Source organism: Ambystoma mexicanum, chromosome 2p, assembly GCF_040938575.1.
Source record: "Ambystoma mexicanum isolate Mex_15411 chromosome 2p, UKY_AmexF1_1, whole genome shotgun sequence".
NCBI lineage: Eukaryota > Metazoa > Chordata > Amphibia > Caudata > Ambystomatidae > Ambystoma > Ambystoma mexicanum.
In genome coordinates this window covers 744,553,785-744,563,109 of record NC_090923.1, presented here as the reverse complement: position 1 = coordinate 744,563,109, position 9,325 = coordinate 744,553,785, and positions in this window count along the sequence as shown.

The window sequence follows — 9,325 nt, the reverse complement described above, 5'->3', positions numbered from 1 at the left end:
GGCACACTAAAGGCCTCCTTCTTAACCTATTGTCGTTGGCAGTGCTTGTTCCCTTACAGGTTTTTAATGTTGGACACTTTAAATCAAGGCATAAATCAGTTTTCAAAAATTGATTAGCAGAATTTGCCAATTAAAACAGGTTTGATTAGCAAATAAACTTATTTGATTAGCAATTTTGTACTCCTACTTTAAATGTCACCAGAAGTGAGTTTTACCCCAAGACATAGAAATGCTGTATTCTTGCTAATTGTATGTACCTCTGAAGTAATACATTAGTGCAATGAGTCTGTAAAATGTTAAGGTTCACTGCATAATGGACTACATAAATAGATAAGATTAAAAAGAAAGCTCTGAATTTCTTTAGTTCAAGGCTCTGTGCAGCTGGGCCATGCAGCAGTAAGTGGTGTATAGTGCAGGGTCTATCAAATTATCAACAAGACATCAATAAAGACGCATTTGTGCGTGTGTCATTTTTATTTTATTATCAAGTTTCATTTAGCTAGTGTTTGGCATAAAGCAGTCACAAGCAACTGTCCAAGATGAAGACAGCAGCTACAAGGAGTTTATGACAAATTGGGGACTTATTCTGCAGAACCAAATGGCTAGAGGCCAGTCTCTTGGTCTGCCCAGGTCACTGAGGCCCTGATGCAGCACCTACCAGTTACTAGCGCTGTAAAGTTTCATCTGCGAGACAAATGAGCCCAGCAAGTTAACATGTAATCATCCATTTGTGGTCTGGTTTATTGCAAGTCAGCAAAAACTGAGAGGATTTAAAAGATCAAAATAAATAATCTGAAGAGGGAGTGCCGTCCCAGACACCTAAAAGCCAACCGAAAAATCATCAGGGTGCCCAAGAGGTCGTAAATCTCTTCTTTAAACTATGAAACAGGCACCGCATTTTGTGACTCCACAGCATTGTAGGAAGTTCTGAATGGCAAGTTAGCGGAAAATCGTGCAATGTAAAGCCCATCAGCCACAAACACTGCCTAACGATAAATAATGCACATTTCTGTTCTTGCCAGCACACTGGTGTGGCTGGGTTTGGTCAAATGATTTGCTCAGGATAACACAGTGTGGTTAAGCAGTGAAGCCAGAATTTGCCAGCAATTTACCACATACCTTCCAAGCTCTAATTAGTACACATTTGTTTTGTGTTTCAAGAACCACAAAATGGTTGTTTATTTGCAAATTACACAAATCACTCGAAGCAACCACCTTTGGGGGGTATTTGCACCACCCTGAATATAAGACTACAAGTGACAGCCTCATAACACAACCTGCTTGCAAAAGGCCTTTGAAATATTGTTCAATTCTTGTAAGGCGCTGCCTATGGCACCAACACAAAAGATGTTTTTTAGTATAAAAAGATAGCCTATGCTTTTCTTATCTCTCGGGTAACTCTTTGTTTGTTGTCAGTCAGTATGAAGGTCAACTTTTTCCTGTTATCGTCCTCTATAGACATTATAATGTGTACAAAACAGACAAAGAGCAACTGATTACCTACAGCAATGTGCTTAAGTGGCTGGAAATATTTGTCCCACCGGAACGGGTAAGAGAAACATTACAATATTACTGCCAGCCACTTGCTAACAACAAGCCCTGCAATCATGGACAACGCCCGGCCCTTTCAACCTTTTCAGTTGATAAGGGCCATGAGCCTCAGGGATGTCCCCAGCAACTGCCCCATGTAGTCAGTTTGCAGTATTATATAACACAGAAATGTATTTGTGTATATAGTTTTGTTCTGGGGCTTAATGCCTTAGCTGCATATACGGAAGCCCTTCCAGCAGTCACTTCCCTTGGGGTATACAGAAGTGTTATCACCTGGTTGCCTTTTCACAATGGTTCCTCCACAGCAGACACTTATAGGATTTATGTTACGCTCACCTGGTATCCACGGGACGCCACCCAGCCGGGTTACTCGCTGGTATGCTGCTCAGCTTTGCCCTGATGTGGTCTGCGGGGAAGGTTCTGCCTGAAAATACAGGACGACTGTGTTCAAGACTGACCGACTGGGGTAAGTATCCTCTCTCCACCCCCGTATGATTTCAGTCCCTCCGACGCCCTCTCCTCACCTTGTAGAATTAGGCGTGTTCTCCGTCCTGGCTTCTTTGCAGGGGCGCGTTGTCTTTCATGGGCGAGTGCGGTCCAGTTGCTTCACGGACGCTGGCCCGTTTGATATTGTTCAGGTAGGTCTTGCATGCCTTGCTTTGTTTAAAATGTCTCTTTTCTCCCTTAGGTATGTGGAGCTTCAGCGCGGTGAACTGGCTTGGTTGAGCCCCGCTGGTAAAGGATGGCGCATTAAGAGCACTATTGTCAAGGTCCAATCTTGCATCTTCCTGCAGGAGTGATGCTGGCCCACCAGACCCCCCTCCCCAAGTCTGCCTGCCTAACAGTCTCTCAGCAGATAAAACTACCATGCTGGCAAACCCAAGGGGAAAGGAGAATTGGAGAACAAAACAAAGACAGATCTTCACTTGACTGCACTGATGCCCTCTGGTACTGGATTACTCGTCTCAGTGTCCGTGAAATCTAGGGAAAACAATAACATATATGTTGATGTATAACTGATATTATGTCTACCTTTTCTTTTACTATAATTGCTTTCTTTCTCTTAAATACCTGTAGCCTATGCTGTAATGCTTATAGGCTTTCTTTTCAGATGATGTTGAGTAGATGCTTCTGTAGATCTTGAATAACTTTTCTTAATATAGGTTTCCTAAACTTCTTAACCAGGATCTTCACTCAAACTTTAATAAAATACTTGTTTCCAGAATTCTAATCAACTTCCTCTGAAAATGTCTTTCTATGCTGCAATAGTTACAAATGTCTCTTTAAATGGAATGAATTGTAAATACCTTAACTGAATTGCTTTTGACTTAAAACTTATATTGCGTAAAAATCAATTAAAGTCTGTTCACTCCTCTAAAAATACTCTGCTGATGACTTTAACCTTGCGTGCACATAATGATGACTGTTGTACTTAGTTGGATCCGCGCAAGAGTCTTATGATTTTTCTTAATAGATAAACGTACCACGCGTCCTACCGACGCCTTCTATGAAAAAGTACTCAACCGCGCATTAATCAGATTCTTGCTTCCTAGCCCAACGAACTGCGCTTTCAACCGTCACTTTGTTTCTTGACACACGAACTGCGCATCATCCGACGCTTGAATTCTTGATCCAACGAGCCGCGCACTGCTTCCGCAATAAAAATGACGAGTACGCGACGGCACGTGATGAAAGTAAGGTACTTTACTCTAACCTTACTAATAACGACAAATGACAAAGCGAGACCAAAATACGCTTGCGCACGTAACTACAAATAACGTAACAAGTACAGCCCGATCTTAACTGTATTTGTAAAAAAATATATATATTTAAATAAACGCGCGTGAGTTAGTAGGAAAACTTCGCGAAATAAACATATTGAATACAAAAATATATGTACGCAATATGCAGATATCAGATAATAAAAACGGAATCAAATCTGATAATAGAAAATACAGTCTCTTAAATAAAAGTCTTATTAAAGTAAAAGGCAAATGAACTTCACTCAATTTCATAAGTCTTGCTTCATCTGTATCTTCTTTGAAAGTCTTGAATTCAATGTCTATTCTTCTGTAGTTCTGGAAACCTTAGTAACTTCTTAGTATAAGCTAACTAAATATTTTACAACATATTCTTAGAGCTAAGTAGACTGCGACCTTCCACTAAGCCAGCTAAAATGAAAGGCAGTTTAGAACTCTGAGCAACATTCCAAACGACCTCAAACTATTTACACCAATCACTGCTGCAGAAAAGACTCTCCATCTTGCTTTGGGGAAATAAGCGATTCATGAATTTAACATTAAGGAAAATGTATACAAGTTCTATTTCTAATCCAAACATAACCCAAACATCACACTTCTAAGTAAAACTACATCCAAAGGTTTTTTGTGCTAAATGATTATTTCTTAACTTAATGTGTAAGTAAATGAAGTCTATGAAATTTACCTTGGAATTGTAACTATGTCTTTTAAGGTTGTGGACGTTTGAAATGTACCATGGAATCCTGACAGCTATGATGCGGTAAGTAAGCGCTATGCGCTCTGCTGCAAAGTCTTGCCTTTGCCAACCTGCAGTTTCCTTCCTTGTAGGTCGCGGTGTTCTTCAGCGCGAGTGGAATGTCCGGAGTGGTGCCAGCCGAGAGGCGACCAGCCAGGTAAGCCTTTTGAGCAGTTCGCCATTTGTAAATGTCTCTACTGCTTTCTTCAATGTTGCCTCCATCTTCCTCTTTCAGGTCGTTCTGTCCGGGAGGCGTGCAGATTCGAGGAAGTCGTTCTCAGTAGCTGCAAGTGTTTAAAGGTGAAGACTGCAGGTACGATGCTGCTGCTAATGAGGTTTTTGTCTCCTTGCAGGTTCTGCTTCTCCGAGGGAAAAGCTGGACACAGTGAGCGTCACGTTGCAAGCTGCAAAGTAACGCGAAGCGTGTTATCTTGCTCGGGTGTGGTTTAAATAGCTGCAACAAAATAGTCCAGGTAAAGTAGTCCCTAGGCTGCCACACCCAAAACACTAGGCCGCATAGCTTGGTTCTTATGAACCAAGCTATGTGGATGCCTCCATGTTGGCCGACAATACAATAAAGGTAGTTCTCAAGCACATTGTTTTTCATTGTGTAGGAGCCCGGCGCCATAGGCGCCAGGAGTGGCCCCATGAGGGCTTTTGAAGCGTATGCCAGGCTCTAGAGGCCAGAGTCCTGACTCCACCTGGCCAATGGGTTTGCCAGAGGGGGGGTTTTGGGCGAGGGTCGTGACAATATAGCTTTTCAGTGGGTATTATTGTTTCAGCTTCCTGCTGCCTGGCCGTTAGTGATAATCGACGGCTGTTAATCCCCAGATTATTTTTGGCATTTCATTGGGTAAAATTGATGTGACATCTACTGTGATGTCATCATATGAAACTTTTTTTGAAACTGGTCCCAGAATGCTAGCCGGTCAGTCTATCGGATTATCTAGATGGATAGCAGTGTGCTTTAAACTGCAGTTATCTGCCATGCAAAGACGTTCCAAAATGGATCAGGTTTCACTGGAACCCTGGCTTTCAGTCTCATAATTAAAATGCTTGTGGCACCTTAATCACAAGACTGAAGGAATATTTAAAGGCCTTCTGCAGCACCATGCCATTATTAGTGCGGGCCCGACACCTGCCTCAGCGAACCAGAGGGGTTTTGTGTTCCCTCACGCCTTTCTGCTGGGGGCGAAGCTGCGGCCTCTCGCCGAGTGACTCTCCAGGAATCAGCGCTCATCCCGCTGTGGATTAGCCATCCCACCTTACCCACATCTCGGTCCAGCCCACCCGGTTGAGGCCCTTTCACGTCTCGGTTGCCGCAGGACCTCCTTCGTGGGACGCCCTCCACCTCCTTCCCCCTTGGAGGTCAGCAACAGCTACCCCATATTTAGCGGGTGGGAGAAGCAGAGCCAGTACCCGGCGAAGCAGCTACTGGCCTGGGGATTACAAGCTGCAAGCACTGCTGGTGCCTCACCTTCCACCTGGGGTTCCCCACAGGGTGAAAGAGACCTGCGCTGGGGTACTTCTAATAAGAACAGCACTACCCCTGCACTTCCCTGCTCCCCTGCACCCGCTTAACTAAGGTGAGCTTCAAGAATTCCATGGGCTAATAGAAGGAGATAAGATCCTGCGGTGCTCTCGGCACAAAAGACACCATACTGCCCCATTTCTGAGGGGCAAACTGAGCAGTCTGGGTGGCATTGTAGGAGTGCCTGTCCAATAAACCTTCTGGCGGTCCTAAACATCAGGATCCCCTGCAGAAAGACCGTTCCGAGGCTCTCTGCGACGTCCTGGGCCTCAAAAGCTATCCTGCGGCGCGAGTCAGTACCCCACCGCCCCCTGAAGGAACACCAGACACTCCAACAGCCGCCACACAATATTGCATCTCCCAGCCTGGCCTGGTGATCCTGACAGTGGCCCGACAGGGAGTGGGGGTTCCCGCAGCCGCGGCAAGGAGGGCTCTCCTCCACCCCTGAAGTGGATCTTGACACCCCTGGCGCTATAGAATCCCAATAGCCCATCAGAATACTCACCTGGGCTTTCCTCTGAATCCTGGCAGAGGCGTAGGAGTGGGCAAAACGCAGGCAAACTTCTTACAAATCTGTCCTCATTCTACAGGCCGCAAGGCGAAAAGTGGCAAAGCCTCCAAGTAGGCGGACATTGCAGTGCTCATGAGCGGGACCACCCTGAAGGTGGTGAAGCAGGGCGGCGTTCAGGGCGAGTCCTCCTTGGGAATCTGCCTGACCCAGAGCGACCCGGACACTGAACAATCCGCCACAAATTCAGACCTAAAAGACCCACTTGCGGCTCCGACTAGGGAGATCCAAAATGGCACTGAAGTCGTCTCAAAGATCAACCTGAAGAGTGCACTACAGGAGGCTTTATGGTTTCACTTATGTTGCCAACACTGACATATCAGGAGATCCAGTGACGGGATGAATCTTGTGGGGGGAGGCAAGGCATGGAGTGGAATGGAGCTGGAGGTCTGCCTGAGACTGGCTGACCAATTTGGGAAGCACCCCTGACCCGCTGCATCCTCTCCCATCGTATCGGAGTTGTTGCTGCTCCCAATTGTTCTACCCTGGGCCCAGTTGGCCTCAGTTGCTTGATGCCAGAGCACCAGCAGTTGCCCTATTAGTTGGGATGTGTTCAATCCTACTGGTTGGCATGGTTGGAGGGAGGAAATTTGGGCTAGAGTGGACAGTATTGGCTTTGGGTGACCTCTCCACTCGCATTTAACCAAGACATGCAACACATTGACATCGATTGACAGTCTAGAAACACTATCAGAAACTTCCATGCAGGAACACACACGATCCCCTTCAGAGCCACCTCCACAGTTGAGCCCATTAATGGACCCAATGGGGTCGGGTGACGAGGGAAATTAGGATCTTTACATGGAACGTCCAAGGCCTTAACTACCCAGCGAAGCGTAGATCTGTGGAAGCCCAAGCTGGAGGGAGACGTGGTCTTTCTCCAGGAGACCGATCTATTGCACATCAACGAAAAACGTATTAAATTTAGGAAATATAAAATGGTGTTTGCCACTGGGGAGAAAAAAAAACAGGTGTAGCAATTTTACTAAGCGAAAGGGTCCCTCTAACAAGCGTCAGTCAAAAGAGACCCTGGTGGGAGATTTCTCCTGGTGAAGGGTCTCCTTGTTGAGCGCCCGATTACCATAATGACTGTTTAATGCCTGAACGCTGCCCAGGAGAAGTTTATTGCTGACCTGATCCCAACGATTCTGGCCTTCACGGAGGGTGTCCAGATTATGGGTGGTGACTTTAATCTGGTTCCGGATCCTCTGGTAGACAAAACTCTTCCCCCAACCAGAACAGATTACATATACACCCTTTCCCTTGCCAGTCTCCTTAGGGAAACGGAGACCGTAGACACATGGGAGACTGCATAACGGCAAGTCAAGGGACTACACTTACTCACATGCTCAGATGTTTCTCGCATATAGACCTCCTACTCGTCTCGTGGGAAAATAGATATTCACGTGACATCTCAAACCATGCCCCAGTTTCAGCAGATCTGAGCATAAAAGGCTCCACTCTCCCCCCCCACCCCAAAGATTCTGGAAGCTGTATGACACTATCCTTCTGGATTAGAGTATAAAAAGAGAAATGGGTGAAACCCTCACTATTTCTCTGAGAATGCAACTCCCAGCCTGGCCTTAAGTACCATCTGGGACGCCATGAAGGCGGTGGTTAGGGGTTCCCTCATTAGCGCTGGGGCAGAACAGAAGAGGGTCTCGAAAATAGCAGCGGCCAAGCTAGAGAGCTAGATGGAATCCCTGGAAAAGGAATTACAGTCCCATAGGTCACGGAAAACCGAGCAAGCATGGAAGAGCTAAAACTGAACTCAAAATGTACTGGGCTGACTCATTAGCCTACACAAAATTTTATTACAGTAAAGGCAATAAAGCAAACAGTACTCACGTACAAACTGAAAAGAGTTCATAACAGGAATAATATCCTAAGGCTGGTTGGAGCCGATGGCAGTACTTTGTACGCAGAGAGACAAAATGGGTGAGTTAGTGAATCAGAGCAGTAATGTCTGCCCCCCCAACTCTCCACGAGAACCTGACCAACTACTCATCTTCCCATGATCCCCAACCCGCAGCCTCTGTTAGCCCTAGAACATCTGATCACAGAGGAAGTCATGGAAGCCATCAAGTCTGTAAAAAAAACACAGTACCAGGCCCTGATGGGCTGACGGCAACATTGCATTACTCCTACATTTTGGCCCCGCAATAGCTACCCCATTTAACTCCTTACTATCCACGGGCTCAGTCACCAAGTCGATGGCGGAGTTATTGACTATCCCAATCCAAAAACTGGGGAAAAGATCTGCACCAGGCTGCCTCTTAGACCCATAGCCCTCATGAATAACGTCTGAAAAATTCTCAAAAATCTTGGCGGCAAGGCCAAATCTGCTTCTCCCAGACATAATTGCTCCCAATTAAACGGGGTTCATATCAGGTAGGGGTACACAAGACAATATCAGACAAATTATAGTTCATAGAGTGCGTCCAGAACTGGGGAAGGAATGGCAGTACTATCATTAGACGCGCACAAAGCGTTTGATCTGGTGGACTAGGAGTACATCATAAGGTATTAGCGCACTTTGGGTTCAGCCCGAATTTCTCAAGATGGGTAATGGCCAATTATCATAAGCCCACAGCGCAGCTCTGCGTTAACACTAGATCCGATCAACATAACTAGGAGGCAAGAGGCAAGGTTGCCCCCTATCGCCACTGGTTTTTGCCCCATCTATGGAGCCATTCGCAAACAGGATACGGCGAAACCCAAAAATATGAGGGCTCATGGTGGGGAATCACGAGTGCAAGATTGTGCTATATGCAGATGACGTGCTCATCACAGCGCCAAGGAATTTGGCCTGTCTCTGGGTCCCAGGTGACCTCGGCACTATAGTGGTTACAGTGTCCAATAGAAGGACGACGGGGGAAGGGGTATGAAGGAGAGTCAGGTGACCTACACACTAAGGTGGTTACAGTATCCAATATGAGTCAACTGGAGGGGGAGAAAGGGAAGCAGGGGTAGGAGGGCGAGAGGTAGGGAAGGAGAATCGGGGGGGGGGGGGGGGAGTGGACAAGAAGGGCTTTCAGGGAGGAGCGGAAAGATGGGTAGGTGGGGGTGGATCGTATACAGAGGTAGGGAGTTCCAGTGGAGGGGTGCAAGGAGTTGGAAGGAGCAGAAACGTGAGGAGGCACAAGAGGCTGGGGGTACAGTGAAAAGGTAGAGATCGG